The 16286-nt window shown below is 40.4% G+C and overlaps 1 protein-coding gene across 4 annotated transcripts in view; it reads left to right on the top strand.

The window, feature by feature from the left end:
• Positions 1-16286, top strand: part of FRY (FRY microtubule binding protein) — a 438131-nt gene that overhangs the window by 115765 nt on the left and 306080 nt on the right. The window lies entirely within an intron of this gene.

Genomic DNA, 16286 nt, shown 5'->3' on the forward strand with positions numbered 1-16286 from the left:
GCCATTCCCTTCTCCAGGGGATCTTCCTGACCCAGGGATCAAACTGGGTCTCTTGGATTGGCAGGTGGATTCTCTACCTCCTGAGCCACCATGGAAGCCCTCTGGGAAGCTCCTTAAATGTCATTGAGATGGTTAAGAGGGAGGGTGGCAGCAAGAGTGTAATTCTTGTTTATTTGATAAGTAATGGTTCTCTTTATAAAAGGCTCTTTTAAAGTTTCCAAACATTGAAAATAATGATGAGTTAACACAAGATAAATAAAGTGAGACAGGAAGAGTGGAAGACAAGAAGTGTTGTTCCCCCAAACAACAATGGATCGTGTGTCTCTACCCAACCACTGCCTTGGGGAATTGATTTATAGGAAATTGGAGTAATGTGGAGGGTGACGGAGGAAGCCCGGAAGAGTCCGTAGGCTTCTCCTCATTGTCACTCCTTGAAAGGCTCTCCAGCTCAGCCTGCACATTATTGCTTTAAAACAACGTTAAGACCTAACTCAGTTTGTATTTGGGCAGCAGAGGTAGAAATTACTGATATGTGAGATGCTGATGTTCAGACAGAAGTCTAGCATTGCACATTGCTTTCTTTCAGTTGGAAAACACAATGTGCAGGAGTTGAAAAATTTACTCAAAAATCCACCACACTCTTACAGGGGCTATAGTAGAGGGTTCTGTTTCTTTAAAGTGTGGACGTTTGAGATGAACACATTAAAATTGACTAATATGTAATTGTTGAGACTTCTCTGGTGGTCCAGTGGTTAAGACTCTGTGCTTCCAATGGGACTCAATCCCTGGTCAGAGAACTAAGATCCTGCGTGCCATGCAGTGTGGCAAAAAAAAAAAAAAAAATGTAGTTGTTGCTCACAAAATACAGATTAATCCACTGACCGGAGTTCTGTCTCTGCTCTGGGCCAGGGTGTTTACAAGCCCTTGCTTACTCTACGGCTGTCATCTTAACGTCTCACATGCTGTATGCTACTAATTGCTGAATGGAATGATCTCCTGCATTGACAGGCAGGTTCTTTACCACTAGTGCCACCTGGGAAACCCTCTTACAGTGTCTACTCTGCCACTATTTTTCAACCTCTGGACATCTTGGTGTCTTCTTCTTTTTTTCTCCCATCTGTTCTTTCAAATTCCTTTCTACCACATGTCTCCAGAATTTCATGTTCTTCTTCTTCTGTCATATAGAACAGTTCAGATCCTTCCAGCTCTTACCCCCAGCTCTTCTTCAGGCCTATCGCAGCACATCCAGAAACAATTGAGGTGCTCATTGAAATCAAAGGGTCATCTGAGATTACTTCCTTTAAGTCCATGGTTATCTTAAGGGTACATAAGAACCATCTCAACTTTTGTTAAAATTAAATTCAGATGCTGGCTCATCCAGTTTGGTGTTAGCTGGGGAATACTTAGCTTCCCAGGTACCTCAGTAGTAAGGAACCCACCTGCCAATGCAGGAGACAAAAGAGATGCAGGTTCACTCCCTGGGTCTGGAAGATGACCTGTAGGCAAGCATGGCAACCTACTCCAGTATTCTTGCCTGGAGGATTCCATGGACAGAGGAGCCTGTTGGGCTACAGTCCATGGGGTCTCAAAGAGCTGGACATGACTTAACAACTGGGCACTCCACTCGGAGTACTTACTTTTTTTTTTTAATTTTAAAAAAAAAATATTTATTTTAATTGGAGGCTAATTACTTTACATCAAACTACTTACTTTTTTATTTCGGAGTACTTACTTTTAATAGTCATGATTTGATTCTGATTGAGGAATCTTCTCAAATCTTTGGTTTTTCTGGCAGTCATGTATGGATGTGAGAGTAGGACTATAAAGAAAGCTGAGTGCCAAAGAATTGATGCTTTTGAACTGTGGTGTTGGAGAAGACTCTTGAGAGTCCCTTGGACTGCAAGGAGATCCAACCAGTCCATCCTAAAGGAGATCAGTCCTGGATATTCATTGGAAGGACTGATGCTGAAGCTGAAACTCCAGTACTTTGGCCACCTGATGGGAAAGATTGAAAGCAGGAGGAGGAGGGCAAGACAGAGGATGAGATGGTTGGATGGCATCACCAACTCAATGAACACAAGTTTGAGTAAACTGCAGGAGTTGGCAATGGACAGGGAGGCCTGGCATGCTGCAGTCAATGGGGTCACAAAGAGTCGGACATGACTGAGTGACTAAACTGAACTGAGGAATCTTCAGCATCTTTGAGAAACACTACAGTCTAATAAGGTTCATCCTCTATAGGAGGCAGTTGGAGTCAGATAGCAGGGTTTTTCTCCTTTACATATAGAACGTACCTATTGAATCCTGCAAAGACCCGCACTGGGATGTCTCTTCATCATCCTATTTATTGCTTGACCGTCTTACAGTGTAAGCCCAGAATCACTCTGCTTAGAAGCTCTGTCCATTAAAACTTTGATAGACTCATTAGTAGTGGATGAGAGTCGTATTTCCTATCTTAAGAGGATTTATCTTGTCAAACATGTTTGTGTTCACTTGAACAAGCCCAGTGACCCATGTAACCAAGTTACATAGAGGACAGAGCTTGCTCTGGGTTGAACCAGGGAACTTTGCTTCCCATCTTCCAGTGAGATAGAACAGAAGACACGCTTAAGGGATCAGGAAGTAAGACCATCGTGGTTCAGCTGAGGGCTACATTATTTTCTATTTTTAATACCCAGAGTGGTTGTGATAAGCTCACATTGATTTGGGCAGCATTTTCCCATGATATTAGCTTTGTTTTCCGTTCCATTTACAGGATAGCTATGTCTCTTTTAAGAGTTAATTTAATTATCATGCAAACCAGAAACTGATCAGAGGATTATTGTAAAGTGCATAAATTATCCATACTATCAATTAATAAAAATAAATTCTCTTACAGAATGCATTTCATTTTTTTAAGAAGACTTTTTTAAAAATGTATTTATTTTGCTGCACAGAGTCTTAGTTGTGGCAGGTGGGATCTTTAGTTGGTGCATGCCAACTCTTAGTTGTGGAATGTGGATCTAGTTCCCTGACACGGGCTGAACCCAGGCCCCCTGCTTTGGGAGCTCGGGGTCTTAACCACTGGACCACCAGGGAAGTCCCCAGTAACGTATTTTTAAAAATTTGTTTTACAGAAATGTGCACTTTTCAGAAAGCTGTCAGTTCTGTTGTGTAAAGAGATATGTACATATCTATACCATGTTTCCTAATCAGTTTACTGTCTTTTGTCATATTTCTGTCATCTTTCTACCTCAATTGTTAGCTTTTTTATTAAAAGAGCTAAATTTTCTATTTCTTTAATGTTCTTGAGACATTTATCCTGTGATTTCTGCCCTCAGTGGGTGTTCAGGAAAATGCTGTGCCCGACCCAGAGCTGTGTCATATTTTCCTCTCTTCCAGTCACAGAGTGTGGACCTGGATAAGTAATTTAAGTATACCCTAGAATATTCCTTGAAAAGTGGGATAAAAGCAGCATCTGATCCCAAACATCTCTGCTATTTGAAGGACCCCTCTGGAGTTTAGAACTGCATCTATCATCTTCTTGTAGCTTTTGTTCTTTTAAACATTGAGATACTTTCTAATAACCTGCATTTCCTTTCTGGTAGCTTCTTTACTTTCACTGTCTTTACCACACTCTTGAGCATGGCACTGAAGACCCAGGAGCCCTCCCAGGCCGGCCCCATGCTCAGATGAAGGCTTTGTCCATCATCAAGGACAAAGCCTTCGTCTGAGCATGTCCTTCATCTTTGTCCTGCACGCCTTCCCAGCCATTTGGAACCGTGGACACTCTCTGGCCCTGCTTCTCTCTCACTGGTGTGGGTCTTTACACAGGCTTCCTCATCTGCCCACTTTGCTTTTATCTGTTATATTCTTTTTCAAGGCTAAGCTCACGGACTTCCCTGGTGGTCTAGTGGTTAAGAACCTGCCTTTCAATGGAGGGGATGTGGGTTCGATCCCTGGTTGGGAAACAAAGATCCCACATGCCCTGGGCCGGCTAAGCCCGTGCACTGCAACCAAAACCGGATGCAACCAAATGAATAAATACTAAGGCTGAGCTCAAATGTTACCTTATCTCTCAAACTGTCCCTTGTGTTCCCACCCTTAGATAATTTAGTTATCCTACCTTTTGTTTTGGAGGTCTTTACACGTTTCTCTGGTGGTTAATGCTGTGTGTATCTGTTACTAACACCCTCTCTGCTTCAAGCCTTTTGAAGGCAGAAACAGTATATCCCATGAATGAATGAATGGGTGAACAAATGAATGTGTGTGCTCAGTTGTTCAGTCATATCCAACTCTTTGCAACCCTGTGAACTGTAGCCCTCCAGGCTCCTCTGTCCATGGGATTTTTCAGGCAAGAATACTGGAGTGTGTTGCCATATCCTCCTCTAGGGGATCTTCCCAACCCACGGATCAAACCCACATCTCCTGTGTCAACACTGAGCTGCCAGAAAGCCCCTGAGAAGATGAATGAATGGATACTTTTCCTGTCTGTCTACATATTAACTGCCTAGTCTGTCTTAGCAATCAGTAGCAAGCACAAAGCTAAATTATTTCTCAAGAAGCGATAGTCATCCTTGATATTAGTTTTCCAGTGAAAGTGGCTTCTTTTCCTCCATCCAAATCCCTCAGCTTCTGGAGTCCTGTTGTTTTACTCTTGTCTTAGCATATCCCATCTCAAGAGGATTTTTTCCTTGTAGTATTAACTACTTTAAATCCTTTGCAGGTTTGAGTAAGTGAGAGATATAACATAATCTCTTCTGAGCATCATATGAGCTAGATAAAATCTTTCTTCCATCCAAGGCTGCATTATTTGTTCCACTTCCCTTCCCCACTTACTGTATCCTGTATAAAACTGATGTCAGCTGCTCACGTGTGTCCATCAAGTTGCCTAATGTTTTGAGTCAGCATCCTTTATTAATTTATTTTGCTCCTGAATCCATGATTGGCTAGAATTCTTTGACAATTTCTTTTTGGCTAATAGATTTACAAAATCAAAACTTTCTAAAGCACTTCACTTTTGCTGGTATATTTACACATGTTGCAATAGCCGAGAATATAATTGTGTTTTGTGCAACACTGTGGAAGACTTAAGTAGGAAGAATGAAAAGAGACTCAACAAAAAGAAATAACTGTAAGCTTGTCAGAGAATCAAAGTGAATTTGCAAGAACTGTTCATATGGTGGCAAGTATATGCAACTTCTGCATTAAATCATCAGGTATAAAATCTTATTCTGAAGAAAGCTCATCAGAATGATGGTTCTTTGATGTATGGAATGGATTTTTTACCTGATGAAGCAACACAACAGATATGTCAGGAATAACCAGCTTTACAGCTGACGGCAAACTCCCTCGGGCAAGGACTTTATATGTCTGGCACAGTTATACTTATTGTGTATCAGTGCTGTATAAATATTTAATAACAGTTCTTTCCACACCTATTCCAGGCAGGTCGAGCCTTCCTGACTTGTCATGTCCGTAATCAAATATGTATTTCCACATTAATCATGTGAGGTGTGGTGCCACTGTTAGTCTGGTTTCTTTTGGATGATCTATCTTCTCTAGGCTTGGGGTGTGCTCTGGGTGACTAGAATATAGAGAAATAGCTGTGAAAAAAAAAAATCTCTTCATTTTTAGAGTTGAATGACTTGCACAGAATGTGCTATCAGTTCAGTTCAGAGTGAGCTATACTTTTTCCTAAAGGCAAGTCGCCTTTGTTGGGAGTCACACCAATACCTGGACTTCTTCATCCCGGCTCTTTAATCCACAACTAGCCTCTGGGGCAGCTTACTTGACCTCTCCTAAAGTCAGATTGCTCGTCTGAAAAAGATCTAATCACAAAGGTTGTTTCTGGCACAAAAGTTTTATGTACTGCCTATTTTCAGATGTAATATTGGTGCTTCTTTACTCAGAAGGAATAATTATGCTCATTCTTAAGTCTGTCTTTCTAGTAAATGTGGGAAATGTGCTACTACTTAAACTTTTCATCTGTTGTCTGATGTTATTGTTCTTTAAGAGAAATTTATGCAATATTTTTTTTTTTTTTTTTGCTTTTTAAAACTGTTTATGGGGTTCTCATGGCACGAATACTCCTTTCCATTCCCTCCTCCAGTGGACTACATTTTCACAGAACTCTTCATTATTCAAAAGAAGAGAATTATTGTGGGAACAGATTGGAATTCCAAAGCACATACATAGAGAAAAGCATAGCTATTGAATTATGTGAATTTTAAAGGAATAACACATTTAAATTGCTCAGAAAGAACAGAATCTACTGGCTCTGGGAGATAAGTCTACTAATCCTACGAACTCTGCCCCTTGGTTTCTTTATCAGTGAAATGAGATAAACACTTAAAGGGCCATTGCATTTACAGGAGTTTCAGTAGGAATGTATATGTGCATGCTCAGTCACTCAGTCAAACTTTCTTGTAAAAAGATGCTTCAAAGGTTGGTGTTTCAAGTTTTCTGTCCCCAACCCTCTCATGACTTTTACTGAAGTTCCTTTATGTCTGGCTCCATTTGGAGCTACCATCCTTGCTCATACACAGCCCCTCTGATATTTGTTACTGGTGGTGCAGCAACACTGATCAGACCACTGTGCTTTGCTTAGTCTCTCAGTCTTGTCCTACTCTTTGTGACCCCAGTGGGCTGTAACCCGCCAGGCTCCTCTGTCCATGGGGATTCTCCAGGCAAGGATACTGGATTGGGTTGCTATGCCCTCCTCCAGGGGATCTTCCCAACCCAGGGATCGAACCCAGGTCTCCCTCATTGCAAGCGGATTCTTTACTGTTTGAGCTACCAGGAAAGTCCAGACCACAGAAGGATTTAATCTGTTGTTTGTTTCCACCAACAATTTCCTCCAAAGGCCCAAGTTTATTTGCCAAAAGTGAAGTAGTTAAGGCCTCATAAAAAAGCTGTGTAAATCCTTTTGGTTTTATTCACCTTGTCTTCCTCTCCTATCTGGGAACTCCCAGTCTATAGAAGTTACGTTTGTGCACACTGAGGTTTCCAAGGGTGACCTGGGCAAACTGGAAAGTTCTCTGGTCCAGGCCAAAATTGAGATCATTCCTACTCCCTTTCACTCCATGAACCCCAGGTAGGTTTTTCTGCAGGAGCACAGAGAGTTCTGTCTGAGTCCACTGATCTTCACAGTTGGGTGATCATCACCTAACAGTAACTATTGTGCTTCCCATTACCCTGATTTACCCCTGTGTTACTCTCATGTTTAAATTATTAATATAATTGATCTATTAATGTATCAATGCATGCATACACTGAGAATCATATAAGCCCCTAACACTGTTGTGACATGTCTTATTTATCCCTCTAAACACCTTTAAAAATGTATACTTCTTCCACGTCCCCAATTACTGATTTTGACCTCTCCATCATTGACTGGGATCAACTTGGTTAATCTGATCTTCGTTTCTGTATTAGTAAATCTTGTAATCTGTATTGTTATGATCATTTTTCCACATTGATTCCCCCCTAGTGGCTGCAGTTCATAGAAGAATCATGTACCAGATCGTTCACTCAAGTCATTCATACTGCAAAGACTTTGAGAACTTACTGCATGCCAGACAGTGGTCTAGAACTTGCCCATAAGTATTCAAGTGTCCTATGACATATACCTCATTTTATCATGCTTCTGTTTATTGTACTTCACAGATACTGCTGTTTTTAAAAGGCTTGTAGCAATCCTGCATTATCAGACAATACTTAGCATTTTTAGCAGTAAAGTATTTAAAGTATTCTTTTTTAAAGAATTAGGGAGATGGGTTATTATTATATTTTTTTTTGGCTGCACTGGGTCTTCATTGGTGTATGCTTCTTTCTCTAGTTGCAGTGAGTGGGGGCTAGTCTCTAGTTGCAGTGCTTGGGTTTCTCACGTTGGTGGCTTCTTGTTGCAGAGCACAGTCTCTAATGTGCTCGGGCTTCAGTGGTTGCACACGCGGGCTCAGGAGTTGCGGCTCTCAGGCTCTGGAGCAGGGACTCAGTAGTTTTGGTGCACGGACTTCGTTGCCTCTGAGCACATGGAATCTTCCTGGACCAGGGATCAAACCTGTGTCTCCTGCATTGGCAGGCTGACTGTTAACCCCTGGACCACCAGGGAAATCCAACAGTAAAGTATTTTTTAATGAAGGTATGTGTGTAGACATAATGCCATTGCACATAACAGGTGACAGTATGGTGTAAATATAACTTTTATATGCATTGGGAAACCAGAAAATCCATGGGACTTGCCTTATTGCAATATTTGCTTTACTGTGGTGGTCTGGAACTGAACTCATAATATCTAAGGTATGCATACCTCAGCTGAGACTTTAATGACCCATGTTAGTGACATCAAGGATCACTGATCACGGATCACCATAACATATATAATAAGAAGAAAAAGTTTTAAATGCTACAAGAATTAAAAAAATGTGACACAGAGACACCAAGTAAACAAATACTGTTGGGAAAATGGTACTAATAGACTTGCTCAGCAGAGTTGCCACAAACCTTCAGCCTGTAAAGTATGTACTGTCTACAAAGTACAATAAAGTCAAGTGCAAAAAAACAAGCTATGCCTGTATTTTTCCCTTCTACTCTGACAATGTTTGCTTCCTATTTGGGGGAGTTCTGATGTCTGTTGCATACATAATTGTTTTACCTTCTTGGTAAATTGAACTTTTTATCATAAAGTTCTTTGTCTCCTGTAACAATTTTTGATTTAAGGTTTATTTTTTCTGCTGTTAGTATACCACCCCCACTCTCTTTTGATTTCTAAGATGAATTATGTTTTCCCATACTTTTACTTTCGAAGTATTTGTGTCTGTTAATCCTTAGAAGTAAGTCTCTTGTAGAAAGCATATTCTTGGACTCTGTTTTCGGTTGTTGCTTTTTTTTTTCAATCCACTGAGCCAGTCTACATCTTTTGATTGGGGGATTTAATCCATTTACAGTTAAAGTAATTACTTAAAGACTTCCCTGGTGGTTAAGTGGTTAAGACTTTGCCTTCCAATGCAGGGGGTGTGGGTTCGATCCCTGGGGAGCTAAAATCCCACATGACTCACTGCCAAAAAATCAAAACAGGAAACAGTATTATAACAAATTCAATAAAGATTTAAAAAATGTCCCACATCTTAGAAAGAGTAATTACTATAGAAGGACTCACTATTGCTATTCTTTGTTTTCTGTTTTATTGCTTTTTTCCCTCATTTGCTTCCTTACTGCCTTCCTTTGTGTTTAGTTGATTTTTTTTTTGTAGTGACGTGTTTTGATTTCCTTCTTGTTTCCTTTTACTTATGTTCTGTAGATGTTTTCTTTGTGGTTGCCATGGGATTGCAGAACACCCTAAAGTTATAACAATATATTTTAAACTGAGCCTGGTGGGCTGCCATCTATGGGGTCATGCAGAGTTGGAAAGGACTGAAGCGACTTAAGTGAAGCTAAGTGATAACTTCAACTGCATACAGAAACTCTACTCATTTAAGTCTCTGCCCCACCTGTATTTACATTATTGACATCACAAATTACATCTTGGTATACTGTGTACCTGTCACCATAGATTTATAACTGTTGTTTATGCTTTTGTCTTTTAAAGCCTATTTAAAAATGAGTGGTGGAGTTATGGACCAAAATTGTAAGAAATCACGTTTTTGTATTTGTCCATATGTTGACTTTAACCAGAGGACTTCTGCAGTCATACGGTTTCAAGTTCCTATCCAGCATCCTTTTGTCCCAACTTTTAGAACTCCCTTTAGCATTTCTTGTAGGGTGGGTCTAGTGTTAACTCCCTCAGCTTTTGTTCACCTGAGAATGTTTCAGTTTCTCTGTCTTATTTCTAAAGAACAGTTTTGCCTTATATAGTATTCTCAGATGGTGATTTTTTTTTTCTTTCAATACTTTAAATATATCATCCCCTTGCTTTCTAGCCTGTAAGATTGCTGTTGAGAAATCCACTGATGTTATTCTTGAAATTTCCTTGTATATGATGAACTACTTTCCTCTTGCTGCTTTCAAGATTCTCTCTTTGTCTTCTGTTTTGGTTCTTTTTTTGATTATTATTTGATTATTGGTTTATAATCATCCTTTTTGGTTTATCCTACTTAGAGTTTATTAAGATTCTTGTATGTATATATCCATGTTTATTAAGATTCTTGTATGTATATATCCATGTCCTTCTTCAAATTTGGGACATTTTCACCATTTTTTCTTCAAATAAATTCTCTGCCCCTTTCTGTCTCTCTCTTCTTCCGGCACTCCCATAATGCATATATTAATCTGCTTAATGGTATCTCATAAGTCCTGTAGGTTCTCTTCACTTTTCTTCATTCTTTTTCTTTTTGTTCCTCAGATTTAATCATTTCAAATGAACCATCTTCAAGTTTTCTGATTCTGTTTCTGCTTGTTTGAATTCATTGTTGAACCTCTCTAGTGAATTTTTTAATTCAGTTTTTTTTTTCCAGCTTGGTAGTTTCTGTTTGGTTCTATTTTTAAAAAAACATTTTTACTGGAGTATAGTTCCTTTACAGTGTTTGTTACTTTCTGCAGTACAGCAAAGTAGATCAACTTACATATCCATCTATCCCCTCTTTTTTGTATTTCCTTCCCATTTAGGTAATCACAGAACACTGAGTAGAGTTTCCTGTGCTGTATAGTTGGTTCTCATTAGTTATTTATTTTGTACATAGGGCTTCCCTGGTGGCTCAGAGGTTAAAGCGTCTGCCTCCAATGCGGGAGACCTGGGTTTGATCCCTGGGTCGGGAAGATCCCCTGGAGAAGGAAATGGTAACCCACTCCAGTATTCTTGCCTGGAGAATCCCATGGATGGAGAAGCCTGGTAGGCTACAGTCCACGGGGTCGCAAAGAGTCGGACACGACTGAGCGACTGAACGGAACGGAGTGTATATATACTGGGATTCCCTGGTGGCTCAGATGGTAAAGAATCTGTCTGTAACACAGGAGACCTGGGTTCAATCCCTGGTCAGAGAGATCCCCAGGAGAAGGGAATGGCAGTCCATTCCAGTATTCTTGCCTGGAGAATTCCATGGACAGAGGAGCCTGGTGGGTTACAGTCTTGGGCTTCCCTGGTGGCTCAGCTTGTAAAGAATCCACTTGCAATATGGAGACCTGGGTTTGATGCCTGGGTTGGGAAGATCCCCTGGAGAAGGGACAGGCTAACCACTCCAGTATTCTGGCCTGGAGAATTCCATGGACTATCTAGTCCATGGGGTTGCAAAAAGTCAGACATGACTAAATAACTTTCAGTGTATATATGTCGATCCCAATGGTTCTTTTATTAATAATCTCTTTATTGATAGTCTCCTTTTGTTCATGCATTGTTTTCCTAAATGTATTTAGTTGTCTGTCTGTATTCTTCTTTATCTCATTGAGCACACTTAAAAAAATTGTTTTAAAGTCTTCATTCCGTTCCGTTGCTCAGTCGTGTCCGACTCTTTGCGACCCCGTGGACTGTAGCCTACCAGGCTTCTCCGTCCATGGGATTCTCCAGGCAAGAATACTGGAGTGGGTTACCGTTTCCTTCTCCAAGACCTGTGTTTCTTTAGGGTTGGTTTGTGTAGGTTAATTTTGTTCCTTTGAATGGCCCTTGTTTACCATAAACAATAGCCCTTGTTTATGTCTTGTGATCTTTTGTTGAAAATTGGGCATTTGAAAAGCCATTTTCTCACTCAGTCTTTGTGGGAGAGTCTTCATTAATCAGCCTGGAATGAAGGCTTAAGTTTCAGCTTTTTTCTGAGGATATGTCTTCCCTGCACCTGTACAGTTGCTTTGGTCCCCTCCAATTCTCCTGTATATGTGGCAGTTGTTAAATCTCTTAATTTTCCTAACAGTCTTATCCCTGCCCACTCTCAGGACCTTAGATGTTCTGTTGTATTGCTCCGCCTGTAATCTCTTGCCCTCAGGTGCCTATGGGCCTGAAGTTGCCACAGGCTGCTTCACCCACCACTGCCTTCTGTAGCTTCCAACCTGATAGCCAAAATATGTCACCATCCCCATCAATGCTCTGAATTAGGCCAGAAGGAAACCAGTTCCGCGAAAAACCAGAATGTTGCAAACAAGTTCTACCATTTCATTGTGTCCTGAAGGAGGAACCAGAAATTGGTTGACATCCTGACCACGTCATGCTATATCAGGAAGGGATGGAGTAAAGGTGAGCAAAAATGTCCCAAATGTCTTATGTCTTATTGATTTTTTTTTTCTTTATTAAATTTGTTACAGTACTGTTCTATGTTTTGATTTTTTGGCCTTGAAGCATATGGAATCTCAGCTTCTTGACCAGGGATCAGATCCACACATCTTGCATTGGAGGGTGAAGTCTTAACCACTGGACCTCCATGGAAGTCCCCTGTCTTATTGTTTTGAGCGTAGTTTTTTTTTCTTGGTTAGGCATTCATTTGGTTGCTGCAGCTTCTTAATTGGTTCTCAAGTTCCCACCAAGCTGCTTTGGTGCATATGTTGTTGATCCTTTGATATTTACATGGGAGAACAAGGGCCTGCAGCTTCCTAGCCTGTCATCTTGCTGATGTCACCCTTGTTAATAAGTAACTCATAGTCCAGGGAGAAAGAGAGACACACAATGAGAAGGACATAAATAGCTTTGTGTTTTTGAAAAAAAATAACTTAGGATCACACATCCTAGTATTGGGTTGACCAAAAACTTTGTGCATGTTTTTCTGTAAGATGCTATGGAAAAACCCAAATGGATTTTCTGGCCAACACAGTACAAGAAAAAATAAACTTCAGAGCCAGGGAAACCACTGGAAACCTGTGTGTTAGTCTAGGTGAGAAATGATAAGGGCCTGGACTAAGACAGAGACATACGTTTAAGAAATATTGAGGAGGTACAGTTCTAAGGCTCAGTAGCCTATTGGAAGCATGTGCCAGGGATGTGAGGACAGAGGAAAGATAGAATCAAGAAATAGACAAGTAGTAACTGTAGAAATAGACCCAGTAGCTCTGACTTTAAGCAAGTTTCTTAGCCATTCTATGCTCGTTTCCTCATCTATTAAATAGGATGGCTATGAAGACTGAGAGATAGCATGTGTAAGTGCCTAGTATGTTGTAGGCACTTCAGCAATTAGTTTATTTTTCTCCATCCCCCTACCTCTAACCAGCATCCCTAGATTATGCAGCTTGGTAGATGGCGATGCTGCTAATTAAAATGTAGAATAGGAAAAGTGCAAGCCAATCTTTTAAATCTCTGGGTTTGTTGGAGTTTTTTTTAAATTCTCACTCTTCAGCAATAATACACACTAGACAGATTCTATATAAGGAAATGTTTGCATTAATGTTTATCTTCGTCAAATAAGCTGTCCTACATGTCCTAAAATTATTTTCTGATTCCCAGAATATTCCCCTAAAATTAGGCAGGAAGCAAGGTCACTTTGAGCACATGGTTGGTTCCAGGTTGTTCAGTAAATTTGGAGCAAAGTGATAAAAATAATTTCTGTCTCCTGGCTCTTGAGCCAACACTTTGTTATCAAGTCTGAGGCTTTTTAAAAATTCTGTGAGAATCTTCTCCAAATGGCTATAATTTGACAGATTTATAGCCATGTAAATAGATGTGTGCATTCATGATGACAGTTTAAATGTTATGTTTAGAGATTATGAAAGGAAAATAGGAAAAGGAATTTGAACTAGCCCTTTTCCCCTTCTCAGGGCACTGACCTTTTTATAAATTATATTTTCCATAGGCCGAAATTCAAATTGCTATCAATACTAGAGAATGTTGGTTTTCATGCAACTGCTATTTTGTATGGACTATGTCTAGCTTAACAATTCAATATGTGGTAAGTTGTAAAAGTTGACAAAGAGCAATTTAAAAACTTGTTATTGAGATAATCTGAAATGATCAGGATATTGTGTTTCAGTTCAGTTCAGTTCAGTCACTCAGTCGTGTCCGACTCTTTGCGACCCCATGAATCACAGCACGCCAGGCCTCCCTGTCCATCACAAACTCCCGGAGTTCACTCAAACTCATGTCCATCGAGTCGGTGATGCCATCCAGCCATCTCATTCTCTGTCATCCCCATCTTCTCCCGCCCCCAATCCCTCCCAGCATCAGAGTCTTTTCCAGTGAGTCAGCTCTTTGCATGAGGTGGCCAAAGTATTGGAGTTTCAGCTTTAGCATCAGTCCTTCCAATGAACACCCAGGATTGATCTCCTTTAGAATGGACTGGTTGCATCTCCTTGCAGTCCAAGCGACTCTCAAGAGTCTTCTCCAGCACCACAGTTCAAAAGCATCAATTCTTCAGTGATCAGCTTTCTTCACAGTCCAATTCACATCCATCCATGACCACTGGAAAAACCATAGCCTGGGCTAGACAGACCTTGGTTGGCAAAGCAATGTCTCTGCTTTTTAATATGCTGTCTAGGTTGTTCATAACTTTCCTTCCAAGGAGTAAGCGTCTTTTAATTTCATGGCTGCAACCCTTGATAAATAACGCTGTAGTTAAGATCTATGTATCAGATTTTAGAATATGGTCATTATATATCTGGATATTCCATTCTGATAAAAATAAAATCCATTGGCTCGTAAAATATAAAATCTGAGAAGTTGGGATGATCCAGGCTTCTAGCTGAAGAATGGCGTAAGCAGTTACTGCAACTGTGCCCTTGGGTTTTTTCCTCTAAGTCATACTCCACTTTCTCACACCACCCAGTAATGGAATTTCCCAAAGTCCTGCATTTTATTAATCATACATTTTGAAGTCTTTTCAAGAAAAACAAAAGCTATAAAAATATCAAGTGGCAACAACAACAACAAAAAGTGGCAGCATCTAATTCGTTTCTGCTCATCCTGTAGCTGTGGTCCATTTCCTGCCTCTCATTGCTTATCCAGTGAAATAGTCAAATATGTCATCAGATGTTACCTCCCATAGAGAAAGCAGCAAGCACATTTTTGGGGTAGTGAAAATAATGAAACTGTGATGGGACTCTTATCATAACTCCATCATTATGCACTTAGAGTTATTTTTCTTTGGCAGAGTCCCGATGACTGGAAAGACAGAACTGTTCAGTGAGTGACGTCTCCATCTGTTTTCGCATGTGACCTCTCTTATTCAGAGGTTTGGCTTCAGCAGATTCATAGGGTTACATTTCTCAGAGATGACACATGGACATGCCCAGACACAGAGAATAGTTTTGCCTCATAAAACCTTATCTCTTTTCTAAATGTTTTAATTGGTGGAAAATTGCTTTACAGTGTCGTGTTGGTTTCTACCGTTCAACAACAGGAATCAGTCGTGTTTATGTGTGTGTGTGTATTCCTCCCCTCCCCTCCTCCCGCCATCCTACCCCTCTAGGTGATCACAGAACGCCAGGCTGGGCTCCCTGTCTCATTGAGCAACTTCCTACTAACTGTCTGTTTCACATGTCACAGTGTGTATGTGTCAGTGCTACTTTCTCCGTCTGTCCCAGCCTCACCTTCCCCACTGCGTCCACAAGTTTGTTGTCTACTAGGTTCGTCAGTACCATTTTTCCAGGTTTACATATGTATGTGTTAATACTTGTTTTTCTCTTTCTGACTATTTCACTCTAAAAGACTCTAGGTTCATCCACTTCACTACAACTGACTCAAAATATGTTCCTTTTTATGGCTGAGTAATATTCCATGATATAAATGTACCACAACTGCTTTAACCATTAACTACAATAAGGTATCACCCCATACCATTCAGAATGACCATCATCAAAAAAACCTACAAACAATAAACGCTGGAGAGGATGTGGATAAAAGAGGATCCTCCTGCACTGTTGATGGGAATATAAGCTGATACAGGCATTACGGAAAACAGTATGGAGACTCCTTTAAAACTAGAAATAAATCTACCATGTGTTGTGTTTAGTCGCTCAGTCATGTCCACATCTTTGTGACCCTTTGGACTGTAGCCTGAAGGCTCCTATGTCCATGGAATTTTTCAGGCAAGAATACTAGAGTGGGTTACCATTTTCCTTCTCCAGGGCATCTTCCTGACCCAGGGATCAAACACACGTCTCCCTGTGTCTCCTGCATTGCAGGCAGATTCTTTACCTGCCCAGCAATCCCACTACTGGGCATATACCCTGAGAAAACCACAACTTGAAAAGACAACATGTACCCCAATGTTCTTTGAAGCAATATTTATAATAGCCAGAAGATGGAAGCAACCTAGATGTCCATCAACAGATGAATGGAAGGAACAAGATTGCCAGAAGAAATATCAGCAGCCTCAGATATGCGGATGATACCACTCTAATGGCAGAAAGCAAAGAGGAACTCAAGAGGCTCAATGAGGGTACAGAAGGAGAGTACAAAA

The sequence above is a fragment of the Moschus berezovskii genome, chromosome 13, assembly GCF_049115385.1.
Source record: "Moschus berezovskii isolate FMDL1 chromosome 13, NW_MosBer_1.0, whole genome shotgun sequence".
Lineage (NCBI taxonomy): Eukaryota > Metazoa > Chordata > Mammalia > Artiodactyla > Moschidae > Moschus > Moschus berezovskii.